The 20,733-nt window shown below is 46.0% G+C and overlaps 1 long non-coding RNA gene across 3 annotated transcripts in view; it reads left to right on the top strand.

Moving 5' to 3' along the window:
- LOC129380537 (uncharacterized) overlaps positions 1-20,733 on the top strand; it is a 73,089-nt gene that overhangs the window by 33,294 nt on the left and 19,062 nt on the right. Inside the window, exon 2 of one of the 3 annotated variants that reach the window (XR_011892786.1) lies at positions 19,225-19,555. The exons of the other annotated variants lie outside the window; for them this stretch is intronic. This is a non-coding gene — a long non-coding RNA (uncharacterized lncRNA). The remainder of the gene's footprint in view (positions 1-19,224; positions 19,556-20,733) is intronic. 3 annotated transcript variants of the gene reach the window in all.

The raw sequence follows: 20,733 nt of genomic DNA, 5'->3' as shown, positions 1-20,733 counted from the left end.
GGCAGCGGCAGCACATTCAGAACAGTCGCAAACAGACCATAGTGCCATGCGAGTGCGATAACGCAACTATGCCCGGCTTCACGAATAACATGGCCGCCTTGGTCACATAACAATTGAAAACACTACTGATTTTCAAATTAAAACCACACAAACATATCGCACAACCCAAACTGATCACAGAATATCGTTTTCTTGACAGCAAAACACTGCAACACTTACATAGCAAAGGGCAGCGGCAGCACATTCAGAACAGCCGCAAACACACCACAGCGCAATGCGAGTGCGGTGACGCGACGACGCCATGACGACGCGACTATGCCCGGCTCGCCCGGCATCACGAATCACGTGGCCACCTTGGTCACATGATTTGACGACGGTATCGCCACCTTGCGCAAGGTTGGATCGCGTTGATGGGTTGTTGAATATTGTAGAAGCCGCTAAAGAGGCTGACGCGCCGTGGCGTGGCGGTGGCGCCTTGAGTCGTTTTCAAAACGTATTCACCCCTCGTTTTTAAGCTGCCTGGCTTCCAACGTTATCAAAACGTATTCACCCCTCGTTTTTAAGCTATCTTGTTTGGAACGTCTTTGATGCGTCGATTTTGGTCAAAAATCCGTTTCAGACGTTGAATCCCTTAATACGACGTTTTCAAGACTTTGTGTGCTACCTGGGTACACGGGTGTTTTCGCATTTCGCCCCCATCGAAATGCAGCCGCCATGGCCGTATGTGCTATTTAGAGGAGCTGCTAATAAGAAAATTAAACAATTGCCATTCCTGCAAGTTTGCTTTAGTAGTATGTACTAAATCAATTATTACTAATTTCACCAAAGTGAAATTTCATTGCAGTTGACCTTTAAGGAAGCAAGCAAGGCTTCTCAACACAGTTGAACTGCAACTACTTAGCTTTAAAACATTTTGCGCAAGAAAATGCACCACTTTAATAACCTTCTCCTGCTAGAACATTTTTTAAACGTGTTTTGTATCAGTCACATTTACACGAACTTTCGAGCCACTAAGGGTGAGTAGACATGCGATTGCAGGTGACTACACACCAGAAAAAATATTGGCAACTGTGCACTTAGTTTGCCAATCTAGGATGTGCAAGGCATGTGCTTACCAAAGACGAAGTTGTCTGGACGAAAATTCTGTCCATGTGGTCCTGAATGCACAGCATCGAGTGTACCAGGTTGTAAGTCAATAAGGATGGCACGCGGTACATATTTGGCCACTAAAAGGAAATGCACCATTTCACGTTTGGTCAGATGCAGCTGGGTGAGAATAATCGCATAATATGCAAATAAAACACCTTACCCTTAATAGTGGCTGCCTAGTGCTATTGAAGTCTTCAGACAAGTGCCAAATATATGGCTTCAAGATTCTCAAGCCAATTACAAAACAAGTAAATTTCATTACGAAAAGGGCAGAAAGCATGAGCTATGTCATATCCCACAAGCAGTGAAAAACAAAAGCAAAAATTAAGAGTTAATGTGACAGATGCATTGGTGAGACATTTCGGGGCAGCTCGAAGCAGCTGAAGGACGATCCCGAACTGTAAAACGAGCTGCGACCACATTTTGTAACTCATTTTCCATTCCTTCTACCCGTTGTCACTGGATCAGACCATAGCCGCGCATTACCTATCCAAATCGGCCACAGGGCGTGATTTACTGGGAAACATGCAGGAAGCGCAACATGCTGCGAATTGTTATCAAGAGCACCTTACCATCGATTATGTGGTTCGGATTATTGTTTTGTGTTTGTTCTTTATTGAAACATATGCTGTTCTGTATGCTGTATCCATGATTCCAAAGAATGTATGCACTATTCGCTTCACTTTGCTGACTACTTGAAGCTTCTGCCTTACGGGGGTACGAGCCACTGCTCTTGGCCCTGCACTGACACCGGGATTGGGCCACATTTTTTACTGATGGATGCGGACACAAAAATGCTGGCCAACTAGAGGCTAACAGCTTTGTTGTAAAATACATTTTCTGTTTGTTTTTGTTGGCCACAACAAAAAGAGTAGACGACTCCATAGACAAGTTACCCAAGATACTTTAGTTATTTAGTGCCGGGACAATAGACAAGCTTTTGATGTGAAAGCATCAAATGGCCCATTGAGCGAAAAAGCCGGTGTAGCCTTGAAATGGCACCTAAAGTTCCATTGGCTCCGATGTCACATCACGTGCACCCCTCGATGGAGCAGAGCGGGTGAAGGGGAACACCTGCTGTCGCAGTGGTGCACCAGGTGTTGTGTGAGAGGAGAAGTCATCACTGCGACACAATGTCACGCTCGCTATCAGAGGGCTGCATTCTTTCTAACTTCGCCTCGCTAATCGCTATAAAGAAATTGTATTAAAGAAACAGAATAAATTTGAAAGGAAGAATGTTGGTGGTATCGAGTTTCAAACCTACGACCCCATGCTCAGAAGCCGAGTGTCTTGCCCACTGGGCTAAACCAGCCCATCCTAGATATCAGGCCTGTGCACTCTGCTTTATGACTTCAAGTTACTTGGACTGAAATTTCCATTGCCAAGCTTGGCGCAACGAAAGCGGTGACTTCAAAATCACCGCAGCTTACTTGGGAGCATCCCATTAGATTCTATGGCGGTCGGGCAAGGTAGCATGACGTCACTGGTCGAAGTGCACCGGATTTGTACTTTCTAGGAGGTGTTGGCCAAGCATTTCAACATGCTTGCTTGTCCGTGAGGATGTCATAACTCGAAGGATCGCTCAACAGCGTTCAATTGGCCATTAATGCTTTCACATTCACAACTCATTTGAAGTGCTTAGGTTTTTTTTTTCATTCCTACTCAACAAACCAAGAAGGAACCTGCTGTATAAAAGCTAGACAAATGCAATATCTGCATCAAATTTCAACGTTACACTGCAGAATTGTATCTTAAGGTGTCAGAATAAATACACACAGTGATTTGCAGACATAATACAAATATATACCTGAAGGACAGGCTATATACTTCGTTGAAGTAGACATTTATTTTTTCTAACTGTATCACTTGGTTGGAGCTTTCACCATTGAACTTTCCCGTCGGCTCCATGCCATGTTCATCTGATATAACCTGCCAGAACTGCAAGGATAACAAGGTACATATGAGCATTGAGTATTTGTATAAAAGCACGCTAACCGTGATCAGCATGCATTGAGAAATAGTGGAAATTAAAATATTGTTACTCAAGCACAAGATTGGCTATTGAGGCAAACATTAATTTCCAATTGATCGGATATCTGAGCAAGGCAATAAGTTCTTAATAAGTCTATAAATCTGTTTTCAGTCCCTTTGATGCTCACACTGTGAAGTACAGTGCACAAATGTTCGTATATAGTTTAAGTGTTCTGATTCATGCCCCAAATTGAAATTCTGGGGTTTAATCCCGAAATTGCACAACAGCTTATAAGAGATGCCATAGTGGAGGGCTCAGAGAAATCGTGCCCTGCAGCACAACATAGCCACTGAGCCACCACATCCAATTAATGGCATCAATGGCAGGCCAACATGTAATTTCCTGCCTACAAGAAACTACACCCCATGCACCGAACTCCAAGCATTAATGAGTCACGCCAGAAAAAAAATTGTTGACAACATGCAGACAGGTTACTGAAATGAGAACCACTGCCACAGTATCCTTGCCCTTAATTAATTAGGTAAATGTTATAATCATGCCGTTGAGCACTCCATCACTTTGACAACTCACAGCAGATTTTTTTTAAGTTCGAACATACTGTATTGTTCAAAAGCGAGTGTGCTGCTGGGCACGAAGTGTGAACTGCAGTTTGTTGCAACAATATTCAATAAGGTTATCTACTCATAATCGCTAAAAGGCTGTGAGCCACCAGTGCTAGTAGTCAATGCTAATAAGAGTCTATAGAGCTCTGTCTATGCGGAAGATATGTTGGGAACCAACAATTGAAACCCAGGTAGCACAAAAGAGATATATAACGTTTTTATATCGTTTATCCGAGACGGAAGAAACGGTTTAAAGAAGAGACAAGTAAGACTACTTCGTTGGTAAAACGTGGTATATTCCTGCTAATGTCCGGCTTAATTAGATTTTTCAGATGATCTAGAACAGCTCTTCAAAACGTATTCGAAAAGCTGGTCTTGAAATAGGGTTGGGAAAGACACAAATAATGCCTTTGCCAGGGCTCTTCATATATGGTTTCTAAACGCTTTTAAGACGTTATCTAAAGGCTGGTCTAGAAGTAATCTTGAAAGGTTTACGATAATCTGAAGCTCGTTTTCGCGGTTTCCAAATGAGTCAAAGCGTCGGTGTCTAGTGCTACTCAGCTCCTGGCGCAGTGCCAAGCACTGTTGCCTATAGAGGCCGACGCATTCTCGACCAAGTCGCCTGAAAAGGCACATGTCCACGAAAATGAATTTGCAATGCCGCTTTTGGTATCCGGCAATGATGTTTATAAACAAAATGGGGATGACATCCCGCTAAGAAATGGGCACGTCTTGACAATCGGTCAGGCCAGGATTTTTGCGCCAAGAGCAAATGAAACGAGCCAATCACAAACCAACACTTTATTGCAAAAACAGTACTTATGCAAGGTTTGTGCAAAATATATGAGAAATGCAAGGTAAATCGAATTAAAAGCACATCAAGAATCACTAAAGCTACCAGAAACAATCTTTAATGAACTATAAATTGACCAACAATGGCTAGAACATGCATAAACGAAATTCGTAAGTACGCATACAATGACAAACAGCAAGAATGCGAAGTGTGATAAAGTTTCTTATTTTGCACAGTAAGGAGCACATGCTGTCAGATGAACAGACTTGAGTTATTTAGAAATTGATATCACAGCAACTGTTAAGTAGCATGTAAATGCGAGATTTAATCGCATGGTATCTGCCTACAAGCTATGTTACCAATAATCTAGGAGCTTGAAAAGAACACAAAAGGGAATAACGACACATACGATCAAAAATCAATCCTGTGATAAAAACCAAACAACGGGAGCATGTTAAGCTTGAAAATATTGCCCTGTATGGTACATCAAATATAGTAATGGTGAGAGAATTAAAAGAACCTTAAAACTAAAAAACAATCTTGTGAATGACCACAAAGAATACTCAAATAAGGAAATCTGTGTAACAATTATTAAGTGAGCAGCACTGTAATGCAGAGTACGGTGACACTGAGTAACGCTATACATAACTAAAATAATCATACTACTCTAGTACACGAGAAATGAATGTGCAAGCCTTATTATTACAAAATTGTATAAACCTGGAAATCTCCCGGCCGCGGCGGCCGCATCTCGATGGTGGCTAAATGCGAAAACACCCATGGTACTTAGATTTAGGTGCACGTTAAGGAACCCCAGGTGGTCCAAATTTCCTGAGTCCCCCACTATGGCGTGCCTCATAATCAGGTAGTGGTTTTTGGCACGTAAAACCCCATAATTGAATGTTTTGAGCCTGGAAATTAACTGGAATGCACAGGAAGCTGCGCTTCAGTAACGAAGGGAGCAATGGTCATAATAAGTATGATTCCGTTTATATAAACAGCATCGTACAAAAGGCACATATGTACAACTTTCGCAAAAACAGGCATAAGGTACGTTGCAATGAATCATGTGCAAACACATGAATACATTAGTACACCTTGCACACATCTCCAATCTCCTAAAGTAAATAAAACAAATTGGCTCGCCATCCCGGCCCTGTGAAAGTGGATGTCCAGCAAAGCTGTTTGATACCACCACTACAACTGCAGTGGGGGTATTCAGCGCTTTACTGCTTTAGAGTGATGGTAATTTTGACAGCATGCCGCAGCCCATAGCGGTGCTGCAACAACACTGAAATCAGGTGCTAGGCTGGTTATTCAATATACGCAAGGCTAGGGACGTCACTTCGCAAGCAGTCATCGCCGCGGCAGCTTGCGCAGCGGTAATCGCTATCGGGAAACGTATGCGGGGAGCGCTACGTGCTTCGCATTGTTACCACTGCAGGCGCACCTTATCAATTATGTCGCTTGGATGCTTGTTTTGCGCTTGTTCTTTATTGAAAGGTACGCTGTTCTATATGTTGCATCCGTGCTTCCAAAGAATGTATGCACTGTGCACTTCACTTTGCTGAAGCCTCTGCCTTACGAGGGTACGAGCCATCGCTTCTGGCCCTGCACTGCCGCCGCGATCGGCCCACATTTTCGGTAACGGACACGGACACAAAAATGCCGACCAAGTAGGAGCTAACAGCTTCGCTGTAAAAAGCACTCCGAATGACAAAAACCTTTCAACCAGGCTGTGTTTGATATAACTGCATTTATCTTAGCACAGAGAGCTTCCATAACATACCACCAATTTTCGCTAAATTTTATCTTTGTGGATTTTATAGTTCTGCCAGAGCAGCGGGCTCAACTCTTCCCGGCTCGTTAGACACGCTCATAACACCCTAGAATGCTTGCATACGTTATTGTGAAAGCCCCAATTCCTTATCTATTTTGAGCCTCACCTGCACATGACCCATTAACTTGTTCTTTGACACCAAACATAACGAAGCGGCCTCCTTTTGTTTATTGAGGACACCAGGTGACACTGATATATCACGCATGAAAAAGTAAAAGGAAAAACCTTGAGGGTACAATAATTAGTCGTAACGCTTCAAAATGAACTAGAAACGTTAAAGCTACGCGTCACATTGCACTGAAAGTGCTGCCTGTTCTTGTAAAGTATAAAATATCTGAAACACAGAGTTCTCTTGGAACATTGGGGCTAATACCAGCAGCGTGATACTTTCGTACACTTGCTTACAATTTTTTTTTACCTTGTAGTTGATCAACACTCATTTACCATCGCAAATAAAGTTGGCGTATTGTTCTCTTTGTGTTCGCAAAATATCACCTCAGTTGTAATTATGCATCGCAGCCGTCCAAGTTTTACAGCTTTCGTAAAACAGATTAATAACGATATGTACCACTTGCGTACATATTCTGCTAGAAAATGCGCATTTAACACCCACCCATTTGGAACATTGCCTACACATTGACCATACCATGCCCCTCATTTTTCCGAGATATAAACAGGATACCTTGTTTAGCTCACCGAGGACACCGGAGAAACAAACTACGAATCTCGTAAAATACATGAAAGAACGGGGGATTAGTAATTATCTGCAACACTTGCATTTAAAGCAGGAAAGTAAAAGTTTCGCAACGCATTGCGCTTAAAATGCTTTCTGTTTTCACGGGGATTCAACCGTCTTCCTTGCTCTTGATTTAGGAGTCTGGGAAACATTTCTGTTAGCGGCAGTACAACACCCTGGAACGCTTCAATGAGTAACTTTGCACAAAGGCTGTAATGAACCTACGCAGAACAGACATATCTCGCTGGTCTATCATAAAGCCCCTCCATCCACGCGTCAACGCCGCTTTGTCAGCACCACCTGTTAGGCGAAAACGTGTATGGAGGGGCTTTAGTCTATCAGAACATTGCTTCGTACTTCGAATACACTGTGCCACGCATATTTTACTGAGGATACCGTGAGAGAAAACTAAATGACATGTATAACGCATAAAAATTGGTAGAAAACGATTATTCAGTAACGATTTTCAGAGCACATAAGCAACCGACACAGTGCAAATTTTGACTACACGTCACCAAAAAGTGGCCTTCATTTTTTCAAAATACTAAATATCTGCTTTTTTCCTCCTGTCGGGAAACATGTAATAGTCTAACTCGTATTTAGAAACAGCCTGAAAATGAAATCGTCAAAGTAAGAAGTGACACTTGCCTTTTAAAAAAAAATGGTACTGAAACGGCTTAATTTGCACGTTAGACCAACGTCATTTTCACGAGCCTATCTACGATACGTTGTGATAACACGATTAAATTCGACAGTTATAGCTGTAGGAGATTGATTAGGCTTTTCATGACGATTCTATACTGAGACTGCAACGCTTTGTAGGCTATCTCTGGACAGAGATAAATAGTTCCGGCATTCCATTGATAATCCTATGATTTCGTGCCGTAAGGCACACAATCACTGGGCGCGGCTAATTATAGTGCTTTATCCGAACCTCCCCCTCGCCCGCAGGTTAAATGTAGCCAGCTGATTCGAATACGGATATAGCGGTCCCAAAAAACTGGACATGATACAAGTTGCGCAAGCTGACATTTTGTTACGGCGGGAACTGCCCAGCGCCAGGCGTTCTGCGCAATGCAAACGTGTGTGGTCAATCCCGTGCGTCGTCCGCTACAGGGCGTCCCGAGAAGGCATAAAAGACAATCCTCGCTGTCCAAGCAGAGAATGCGTAGTGAAGAAAAGCATCACTTGTGTGGTGGCTCTGCCTTTCCTCTCTCTCTCTATTAAGAAAAGTTAGGTTCAGCTAACATACAGCAGAACAGTCCTAACAATACAAACTTTTATGACGATATATGCATCACCACAGAGGAGATCACAATATGTTTTCGTTAATGAACCGGCCTCATTTTTTTAACTATCAATGGTATCGATCATGTTGCCCTCAAGTTGGTTTCGGTCAAGAACTATTGGAGCCATTAAATGTTCACCTATGCGAGGTGGTCTTACTAAATTCCTTGGTTCCACATGCTAAAATTGAATTTGATGATATTTTTCCAAATAATGATAAGCATCTTATCTGAATAGTATTCTGGAAGACCACCTTGCGCACCTGGATACAAATACCGTTATAGCAACTGATGCTACCGTCTGTGAAGAAAAGGCAGGTGTAGGCATTGTATCACCACATCTAAACTGGTCTTTTTCGATTCGGCTACCTGACTTCATTCCTATCTTTCAGGTGGAATTATTGACAATTGTCTTAGCTTTACGCAAATTACCACCATCTATATGTAATCAGCCATGATCTTAACTGAGTGCCTGTCTGTCTGTTCGTCACTAACCACACCCAAATTGTCAGATTCATTAAAAAATTTCTATTCTCTTCTCCCAAGACACTTACGTCTCGTTCGTTTAGTGTGGGTGCCAGGCCACAAACGCGTAGCCTTAAATGAATATGCAGATACTCTCGCAGTAGCATCCCACGATGGTCCTATAATCCCCATTTTACCTGTGTTAGCTTTCATCACTGCGGCGCGATTCAGAAAATATACTACTACAAATAAGTTCGCGCAATCATCATTGGCAACATCTGATTTCCCGCATCTCAGTTTTCCTTGGAACAACAAATGGTGCTCTTCTAGAAAAATTGAAGTAACGATTACAAGACTACGGTGCCGAGTGCCCCCACTGAACTTTTACATCCATAGGTCTGGTCTGGCTATATCGCCATTGTGCCCTTTATGCAATAAGAGTGAACCTCTGGAACACTTCTTTTTGACATGCCGTCGTTTCATTATTCAACGGAAAAGATTTTTAAAAGAACCCTTCCAAAAGCTTGGCTTGAATTTGACTATTCCTGTAACTCTTTCCTTTGGGGCTACCGTACTGGGTTACAGCCGCAGGAACGTTTGTGAAGCCCTCTGCATCTTTCTGCGTGAGACAAAACGAATCGCATGTTAGAATTCTTCTAAATAATTATGTTCACAAAATTCACAAAATATCTAGATAATTGATTATTCATACCTGTAACAGTAGACACTTTAAATCCCGTTTGCAAGATACTTATTTCATTTCACCCTAAATTATTTTTTAAAATGCTAACTGTTCCTTCACCGCCCGATTCATGGCCGATCCCCCAGTGTGGGTTGCGCCAGTTCACTAGGGAACAAGAACAAGATCGCAGCGGCGTTCGACCAGTACGCTCTCGGCAGCTTCGTTGACCTGCAGTGGTGTTTTGGCTCGGGTGGTTTCAGGTGTCTCACTAACCTTATTTTAGTCTCTGATTTATTGGCATTCCTTACGTCAGCCGTCTTGGCCTGATGTCGACCAATTCTTCTGGCCAGGCGCGATCCGCCTGGTCAGCATCCCTGCCACCAAATGAGCCTCTAGATTTATGTTTTCGCAGTGGCGTCATCACCATTCTTGTTGTACTTGTGCCTACCGATGGAGGTTCCATCAGTCTCACGAATCCACAAGCTGTACAGAAGGAACTTAAGACCATGTCCAACCACTTCCAGACCATCACTGACGTGCGAGCGTTCGGACGGGGAGGTATAGTGTGTCGATCACTCAACCAGACCTGTGTTGAAGACCCGCTGAAGTGCTCTTTATTCGCTTCCCCCCCGGTGAGTGCTTTTATTCCGCCTCACCTTGCGTGCACCAAGGGTCTCGTACGGGGCGTAGACTCCCGATTAAGTTCAACTGAAACCCTGGACAAGCTCTCCGCAGCAGGCGTCATTGCTATTTACCGTTGCAACCGACTGGTAAATGACGAGAGGATTCCGACGGAATCAGTCATTGCATCGTTTGTGAGCACATCATGTCCGTCAGAAATAAAGGTGTGGCCTCTTGTATTACATGTAGAACCACTCGCGTCACGTCCAATCCAATGTCAGAATTGCTGGAGATTCGGGCACAACGCAGGAGGATGTAAGTCGAGCTTGCGCTGCGGCACCTGTGGAGATCGTCATCCTTCAAGTGAATGCTCTGCACAATCTCAAAAGTGCTGCCTCTGTGGGGGAACACACCCAGCAGACTATTCTAACTGCTCAGCTCGCGCTCAAGCAATACAAATTCTTGAAGTTATCGACCGCCGTCGCTGCTCCCGAAGAGATGCAATTGCAGTTATTAACGACAGGGACTTCGGATACTATGGTGTTACAGCACGCAACACTCCAAGCACGGATCTTAATCTCTCGGAAGCACTTGACCCTGCTGTGGAAAAAGCAATGGCTAAAGCTATGGATAAATTGATATACAGCCTATCTGATTGCTTAGCGCAGATCATTTCCAGTCAGAATATGCAAATAATGCAGACCACTAAGACACCAATTCAACCATCAGTATCTAACGTCACACCTCGAATGCCTATAGCTACGAGGCAGAGACGCCTTCTACCATTTGTAGATCAGGGGATAAACACTACTCCGCTAGTCCAACAAGGCGAGGATGAGCCCTCTTATTCAGATGCCGTTAGTATCACAGATATGGAACTTGACAGTCGAGCTCAAACGCATGGGATCCCCAATTTCTACAATTATGAAACCAAAATAAAAAAAGAGCCAACCATCTTCTATGATTAAAGAAAGTATTCTAAAGGCGGCAGTTGCCGCTGCTGTGCGATCAACATCATTGGACAGCTGAAAGTACTGCAGTAGAATTGCCGCTCTATATTCTCAGCTTTAACAGATTATCTTGCTTACCTATTCAACTTAATCCAGATGTCATACTTCTCCAAGAAACTTGTCTTTCACCAGAGAAAAATTTTCATTTGAAAGGTTTTCGGCCTTTCCGATTAGATCGACACTCGCGAGGTGTAGGATTACTGATACTTGTTTCCAGTAAAACTTGTCACAACGTAAAACTTTTTTTTCAAGTCATGGATTCTGGCTGCGAAATTTTGGCAATAGATATATGTCGCCCAGAGTATCATCCATTTTCAATTATAAATGCTTATTTCCTTACCGTTGTGCAAAGTACGCGTCAACTTGATAGAGCTGTGGCTGCCTGTAGAAAAGAAATTTTGTTTACAGGGGATTTTAATTCGCAGCACGTGTCGTGGGGGCTAAAAACAGATTTGTGTGGTGAGCGACTATGGGTGTGGACTATTGATAGTCACCTTTCATGTCAGAACACAGGACAAGTAACGTTTGCTAATGGTCACTTTTGTTCGGTGTTACATCTAACGTTTTGTAGCGCTGGAATCAAAGTTTCGTCGTGGGTAGTGGTTGAGTCAGCAACCAACAGTGACCATCATCCTGTGTCATTCGAAATCATTTGTCTGAGTTAAATGAGACTGCACTATGCTTGCCGAATACAGCCCCTAGCCCTGATGATGTCACAAATGCAATGCTAAAAATATTCTTGCAGGAATCGCCTAACGTTCTTTTAGACCTGGTAAATTATTCAATTAAATATGCTAGGATCCGTTGCAATGGAAGCTTGCCAAAGTAATAATGGTGCTTGAGAAACAAGGGGCAAGGTATGTATTGAAGAACATTAGGCCTATTGCGCTTACATCAAACGTAGTAAAATTAATTGAGAGGCTTCTTCATCTTCGTATCATGAAATTTATTAACGATAATTCCATTCTTAGTCCCTGTCAGATTGGTTTCAGGGCCGGCTGCTCCATCTGACATGCCCACGTCGACTAGAAAGCCGAATACAATTCGCTCGACGTCATTTAAGCAATACGCTTAAATACGATATTGTCACGTGGTGGTGACGTTGAAGAATACAGTAGCAGTACTGTGAACGACAAAACTAACTTTTATTGGGCGAACCTGTGCCCACAAGACAGGCTACACTTATAGCACAACGATAGCGGCGAACACAGTCGGCGATCGTCGAAAATCTGATCAGCAGGTCAAGCGCGTCGGCTTTTATACAGCAGTCGTCGAATGTTCCAGACTAATCGTTGGGACCCGCGTGCCTTACACAAAGTTCTACACCATTCGCGTCACGCGATGAAATCTGATAACACAAGGTTCGGCGACAACAGACAGCCGAATAGAAGCATCGATAACTTTCCAGAAACTTCGGATACATGCAGGCGCGTCCCGCGCTGTGCGATAACATTTGTAGGCGGCGAAACGTGGTCGCCCGATAAAGATAAGTACAGTCGCGATCAATTTGAAGGTGATCGCGCGAGCATCGACTGGCGGGCCTTTCAAGCAGCATAGCGGCCGATTTCGGACGGACGGACGGAAAAAACTTTAATGGAAAAAGGACCTGCGAGGTTGCCAGCCCGGGCTCAGGCCACCCGGGCATTGCGGTGAGGCATAGCCTTTCCACCGCTGCCCGGGCCCGCTGGATAGCCCATAATTGGTCGTGTAGTTCTGAGCTAGTCAGAGCGCTTAGCCATCGCTCCTCGAGAAGGTCCGGTTCTATCTTGTCCTCTACGTATACTGAACTGATCTGTGTGCACTTCCACAAGATGTGTGCCATGTCTGCGTGTTCGTGTTTGCAGAGCTTGCAGCTTGCGTCTGGATATTGTGTTGAATTTATTCTGTTTAAGTGTACTGGGTTTCGGAACGTTCTGGTTTGCAATCTTCTCCAATCTGTTTCTTGAGACCTGTCAAGTTGTTTGTGGGGTTGTGGGTATGCTTCTCTTTGTTTCGTGTAGTGTGTCAGTATGTCGTGGTACGTGACCAGTCTGTCCCTGTCGTCTTTTATCGCTTCTTCGTCGTCGTCGCCTCCTCCGTCTTCTCCATCGCCTCCGCCGCAGTCCTTCCCCCTTCCCCGGGGGTTGCGGGGTGTTGGGCCGTCACTGTCCGTGCCGCGGTGGGTTAGTTTTCGCGCGACTCGGTGGGCCTTCTCGTTGAGGTTGGGAGGGGCATTCATGGTAACTTCTCCCATATGTGCCGGGATCCATTTGAGGTATTTGGGTGTAATTGTGCCGTTCTTAATGTCTTCTGCTCTGTGGTTCAGGATTTTGGCCGCCTCGGTGGAGACCTAGCCCTTTGTGAAATTCCTAATAGCCGTCTTGGAGTCGCTGATTATTGTTCTGTATTGTTGCCGACCGCTGATTATAGCCAATGCGATTGCCGTTTCTTCCGCTGCCTCCGACGATCTAGTCCTTACGAAGCCCGCAGTCACGGTCTTTCCTTTCGTGCATACGACCGCCATTGCGAAGAGGGAGTTACCTTTGTCAGCGCCGACACCACCATTGTCGTCCCTGTTTCGGGGGTACCGCGCGGCGTCTACGAAGAGCACCCCCTCCCGCGCGCCGTGGTTTTTGAGAATAGTTTTCGTGCGGCATTTTCTTCTCTCGACATTGTGCACGGGGTGCATGTTCTTCGGGATATTTTCCGTGCTAATTGCGGCTCGGACGTCTGGGTAAATCTGCATCTTGGGGCCATTCATTCCGTGGTAGTTTATGCCGATCTTTTCCATGATTTCTCTGCCCGCCTTGGTTCCGGAGAGTCTTTCGAGCTGCGCTATTCTCTGTGCTTCTGCGATCTCCTCCAGCGTGTTATGCACCCCGAGTTGTAGTAACCTTTCGTTTCTTGTGTATTGGGGGAGACCCAGTGCTGTTCTGTACGCTTTTCTAATGAGCGCGTCGATCCTGTCTTTCTCGGCCTTGTTCCAGTGGACGAATGCCGCCACGTACACGACGTGGCTGATCGCGAAGGCCTGAACGAGCCGTACGACGTTTCTTTCTTTAATGCCCCTCCTGTTGTTGGAGACTCTCTGTATTAGCCGAATGGCCGCCGTGACTTTCTTTTCCAGGCGTGTTATAGTTTCCGTGTTTGTTTTCCTGGCTTCGATCCAGAGACCCAGGACTCTAATCTTTTGGACCATGGGTATCTCCGTGCCTTTGCTCGTGGTTAATCTGATTCCCCTTTTGTGTAGTTCCGCTACGTCTCTGGACGGTTTGCCGAACCTCCTGGGGCGGTAGAGCAGCAATTCCGATTTTTCCGGCGAGCATTCAAGTCCGGTGCCCTCTAGATGATTTTCGATTGCCTCCACCGCCCCTTGAAGTCTGTTCTCCATATCGCCCTCGCTTGCGTCTTTCGTGGTCCAAATCGTAATGTCGTCTGCATAAACGGTGTGATTAATGCCTTCTATTCGGTCCAGTTTTTCCGATAGTCCGATCATGACGAGGTTGAAGAGCATCGGTGACACGACGGACCCTTGCGGCGTGCCAGCGCTGCCCGTGTCCACCTGGATACTCTCCTCCTCGTCCAGTCTGATTCTGGCTGTTCTTCCCGTAAGGAAATTTCGGATAAAATTATACGTTCGTTCGCCCAGGCAGAGTTGCACGATTCTGTCGAGTATGGCCGTGTGCTTGACCCTGTCGAAGGCCTTCTTTAGATCAAGTCCAAGTATTGCCCTCAAGCCCCGCCCCGTGGTATCTATGACTTGCTCCTTTAGTTGTATCATGCGTCTTGTGTAGAGAGCCCTCTTCTGCAGCCAATCGTGTTGCTGTGGTACAGGTCGTTTGACTCCAGGTAGCCGTTAACTCTACTCAGGCAAGCGTGCTCCATCACTTTACCAACGCAGGAAGTGAGAGAGATCGGCCGCATGTTCTGTATTTCTAAGGGTTTACCCGGCTTCGGGATGAGGATCACGTCGGACCTCTTCCATTCGTCGGGTATCCCGCCGTTCCGCCAGCACTCGTTGATGTAGTCTGTCAAGCGGCTCGTTGCCTGGTCGTCCAGGTTCCGGAGCATCTTGTTGGTCACTTTGTCGGGGCCTGGAGCCGACTTGGTCTTGATGGTCTGCAGGACCGCCTTGATTTCTTGCTGGGAGAAATCTCTGTCGAGGTCTTCGTTGGGAGAGCCCGAGTAGTTCCGGTGTTCAACGGCTGGATGTCTCTAAAGGTAGAGCTTGACGATTTCATCACCCATTTCACGGATGTTTCCTTTGTACTTGTGTCTGAGCTTGGTCATTTCCGCTTTCGCCGCTGTCTTCGTTCCCGACGGGTCGAGCAGGTGCTTGAGGATCTTCCACGTCCTGCCCGTGTTGATGTGGCCGTCCATGGCGTCGCATACCTCGTCCCAATCCTGATTGCATAACTGGGCGCAGTGTGCTTCGATGGTCTTGTTTAGTTCCGCGATTTTGCGCCTTAGATTTCTATTGTGTTTTTGCCCTTGCAGCCGTTTCTGGATGGATTTTTTGGCTTGTACGAGGTGCGCGAGCCTGCTGTCCATCCGCGGAGAGTGACCACCATCGTTGTCGTCGTCTTCATGTTCGCGTCGAGCCTCCCAGTCGTCCCACTCCATCTCGGTCGTGGCCTTTTCTACGTCTCGTAGCAGCTCTCCGTTCCATTCCTCTATGTTTCTTATGGGTCCCTGTTCTTCTTCGTCTCTGATTTTGCGGAATTTGTCCCAGTCTACTAGCCGGAACTTATGTTTTATTCCCTTCGTGACGCGGGCCTCTCCTAGGGCCCGCGTCACTTCGGAATTTCGGAACTGCGAAGATAAAAATTGCGCTACCTTCTTCCCCTATTATGCTCTTCCAGGCTGCAACCATCACCCCCAAGACCAACTCGCCACATTCTTGTGTTTGTTTCCCTTTCATGGCAATGATCTGTGTGCGTCGCTTCCTCATGCATATCTTGGCTAACAATGACGCCTCTGTGCAAAAGCTCATAACGCAATCGAAATGAATTCGCAGGTTATGCCATGAACGGTGACGGGAGTGACAGCTTTTCAGGGAACACCAAAAGAGAGAGAGGGGAGCTATCTGATGTTTCCCTCTCGACCGACGGTGATGACGTAACGTGGCGCTACTCCTAGTTTTGGTCGCCGCTCGAGCGATCACCTTCAAATTGATCGCGACTGTACACATGTCAATACCCCCCTCTTAGAAAGCATCGACCCGATGCTGCATACAAACGAAAGTAATAAAGAAAAACACCCGTAGCAAAGAAAACAACAAAATAATGGAAGTTCGTCAGCGTCCGTAAAAGAGTTTCAGACGCACCACGTGGACCACTTCAGATCGTGCGCGGCGCCGCTGTGAATGCGAAATTCCGTCTGGCACGACCTCATAGTCCAGTGCGCCAATACGTCGAATGACCTTGTAGGGTCCGAAATAGCGGCGCAATAGTTTCTCACTCAGTCCTCGTCGGCGTATCGGGGTCCAAACCCAAACACGGTCGCCGGGCTGGTACTCGACGAAGCGTCGTCGGAGGTTCTAGTGTCGGCTGTCGGTCCTCTGTTGGTTCTTGATCCGTAGGCGGGCGAGCTGTCGGGCTTCTTCGGCGCGCTGGAGATAGGTAGCGACGTCAAGATTCTCCTCGTCAGTGACGTGCGGCAGCATGGCGTCGAGCGTCGTCGTCGGGTTCCTGCCGTAGACCAGCTTAAACGGCGTGATCTGTGTTGTTTCTTGCACCGCCGTATTGTAAGCGAAGGTTACATATGGCAGGACCGTGTCCCACGTCTTGTGCTCGACGTCGACGTACACGTACATTGCTATAGCATGTCGGCGAGGGTCTTGTTCAGGCGCTCCGTGAGACCATTCGTCTGCGGATGGTAGGCAGTTGTCCTCCTGTGGCTTGTCTGGCTGTACTGCAGAATGGCTTGGATGAGCTCTGCTGTAAAAGCCGTTCCTCTGTCGGTGATGAGGACTTCTGGGGCACCATGTCGCAGCAGGATGTCCTCGACGAAAAATTTCGCCACTTCCGCTGCGCTGCATTTTGGTAGAGCTTTAGTTTCAGCAAAGCGGGTGAGATATATAGTCCGTCGCCACGACGATCCACTTATTCCCGGATGTTGACATCGGAAACGGCCCCAACAAATCCATCCCAATCTGCTGGAATGGTCGGCGAGGAGGTTCGATCGGCTGTAGTAATCCTGCTGGCCTTGTCGGTGGTGTCTTGCGTCGTTGACGGTCTCGGCATGTCTTGACGTAACGGGCGACGTCGGAGGTCAGACGCGGCCAGTAATACCTTTCCTGTATTCTCGACAGCGTCCGAGAGAACCCGAGGTGCCCAGCGGTTGGATCGTCGTATAGGGCGTGCAGTATTTCTGGACGCAGCGCTGACGGTACAACAAGAAGGTAGCTGGCGCGGACGGGTGAGAAGTTCTTCACGAGCAGGTTGTTTTGTAGCGTGAACGAAGACAACCCGCGCTTAAATGCCCTAGGGAAAACGTCGGTGTTCCCTTCCAAATGCTCGACGAGGCCTTTTAGCTCCGGGTCTGCTCGTTGCTGTTTAGTGAAGTCTTCCGCGCTGATTATCCCAAGGAAGGCGTCGTCGTCCTCGTCGTCTTGCGGCGGGGGATCGATGGGGGCGCGTGATAAGCAGTCGGCGTCGGAGTGTTTTCTTCCGGACTTGTATATTACCGTGACGTCATATTCTTGCAGTCTGAGGCTCCACCGCGCCAGCCGTCCTGAAGGGTCCTTTAAGTTAGCTAGCCAACACAACGCGTGATGGTCGCTGACGACTTTGAATGGCCTGCCATAGAGGTAAGGGCGGAATTTAGCTGTAGCCCAAATGATGGCGAGGCATTCCTTTTCAGTCGTAGAATAATTGCTTTCCGCTTTTGACAGCGACCGGCTAGCATACGATATCACGCGTTCAAGTCCTTCTTTTCTCTGGACTAGGACGGCACCGAGGACTAGGCTACTGGCGTCAGTGTGGATTTCGGTATCGGCGTCCTCGTCGAAGTGTGCAAGTACCGGCGGCGACTGCATGCGTCTGAGTTCTTGAAATGCTTCGGCCTGCGGCGTTTCCCACTTGAACTCGACATCACATTTGGTTAGATGTGTTAGCGGCTCCGCGATGCGTGAAAAGTCCTTGGCTGGCCGGAATTGTCAGAAAGGCTAGGTGCACATAGCCCTTTGTCTTTTGAGGAGTATGCCGCCTCTGACACCATGTTGGAGACATGCGCTACACTCACTACGGAAGATATTGTAGCAAGTGCATTACCTGAAGAAGGCGAAGACAAGGAAGATTCTACCAGTGATGACGAAGCGCCACATATATCTGCCAAAGAGGCACTAATCGCCCTGGAAAAAGTTAAAGCATTTGCTGCCCAGCAGCCCGCTGTGCCAGAGAAGGTTCTCGAGTGCTTAGACACAGTGACTCAGTTCACAACTGCTGCAGTGCTATATAAGTGCTAAAGTGCAGCAGAAGATCACAGTGTTCTTTGCAAAGTGCTAATTAGCGGAACTTGAGCAGAGTGACAAATAAATGCGTTGATAAACAATTTGACCACCAGTTCATTTGTTTTTACATAACGGCAACAAGCTGTCGCACGCTTGCTTATTTCAGTTTAGTGAACTTTCACTTTAACAAACTTTTCCCTGGGGTCCCTTGAAGTTCGTTCAAGTGAAGTTTCACTGTATAAGAAAACGACTACTCGACATCCCGCTTCGCAATATTGGCCTAAATTTATCAGTGCCTGTGATCTTATATTTTGGAGCCTCCATTATTGGGTTCAGTCACAGAAATGTTTGCTTGGCAATCCAAAATTACATAATTTGAAACCAATCGATGGCCATGTTAGACTGATCGCCCTCCCTCCCACCATATCTTTCTTTTATTTATTATCTATTATTAGATTTTTATACACGGTTTTCTTCTGATTGTATTTTTCCCACACACAAAAAGTTTACTTTTTTAGGCTCCAACGTTCAAATTGTTAACTCCCTTGGTTTTTTTATACACCTAATTTAACCACCCGCTTCATGGCCAATCCCCCACTATGGTATGTGCCACAGCCACTCAGGACAACAACAACAACAACAAAAAGAAGACTGGTTCGACACGGCGTTCGAGCAGCCGGGGTTCGAGAGGGCTACCCGTGTGGACAGCTGGGCAGCCTCCTGACCGTTCACGCTCCTGCGGATGTCGGTGTCCAGTGCGGCTATACCACCTGACCGCGACTGTCCCCGGCTAGTACTGTTCCTGGTCGACGCGATCTCTCGCCGTTCCTGAACGTTCGGGCCGCCGCCACCGCTCACCCAGAATTTCAGCAAGTCGACGCGCTACGTCCTGCTCAGGGACCAAATCGTCCCGTCACGGGCGCGACATGCTGAAGACGACGAGGACGTGAGCGCGAGCAAGAACTTGTAGCGTAGGGACAGCATAAATGTGTAGCATGCATTTTAATTAATGTGTGACGTGCGCACCGTTCTGTTCGTATAGCGTATGATAGAGTGCTTATAGTCCTAATATATGTTGTTTACCAACCTAAACGTCCACGGCTCCATCCTCCACCGCACCGCACGTCAACAGACGTGACGGTCTGCAATATTTATATTTATGTATAAATATATATATATATATATATATTCCCCGTCTCGAGCAGCTCAAGATATATTTTTTACTAACGTAATAAATTAATTACCATAACTTAATTACCAAACATTTAAGGTATTGATTGGAACGCTCAACCTTCATTATAAAAGTTGTGCAGCGCATTGAAAAATATACAATTGAATTATTCTCAGGAAGACAGCGCCGTGGTCTATATCACATGCTCTAGTTTCAGATTTCGCGCACTTCAGTCTGCAGAAAGAGTAAAACCACTACAGCTACCTTCATGGACATAAATTGGATACGTCTGGACACCCTCTGCATGTTTCTCCTTCAAATACTATATATATATATATATATATATATATATATATGCTTAGAGAAAGAGAGAGCATCGCACGCGTAATACTAAGACGTGGGTTCGGATCGCACTTGCGGCAAGTTATATTTTCGTTCCCTTTCTTTCTCCTTGAATTTATCATTTCTACAATCTAGAAAACAAAGAAGAAGAACAACAACACAAACAACAGTATAATTTAGTCTAAGCTTTCCTTGGTTACATTGTTTGTTTACTGCATAAGATGGATGGTTGCTAAAAAAATATCGGTCCCCATCGGTTGCCCTTGTTCTAGTTTATATATATATGTATATATATATATATTGTGCTATTGTTTGTTACCGAAGCTTTCCCTCAAGTCTAAATATTTTAAGGCAGTGTCAGGATTGGGGGCTCAATCCCATCGCTCGAGATCCGTTGCCAAGATTGGAGTCCGGCATGAATTCGAAGGTAGCTGGCCCATGCCGTCGTCCAACTTAAACACGCTGAGGACGTTGATGAAGGGAAGAACTGCTTCACATCGAGAACGAGGAAAATGGGTTTATTTACAGAATTTAAATCAGTCTAACATGACTGCTTAAGAAAAAGAGTGTCAGTCCAACATGACTGCTCAAGAGAAAAGTGTGTCAGTCCA

This window comes from Dermacentor andersoni, chromosome 1 (assembly GCF_023375885.2).
Source record: "Dermacentor andersoni chromosome 1, qqDerAnde1_hic_scaffold, whole genome shotgun sequence".
NCBI classification, from domain to species: Eukaryota; Metazoa; Arthropoda; class Arachnida; order Ixodida; family Ixodidae; genus Dermacentor; species Dermacentor andersoni.
This window is presented reverse-complemented; position numbering and strand designations above follow the sequence as displayed.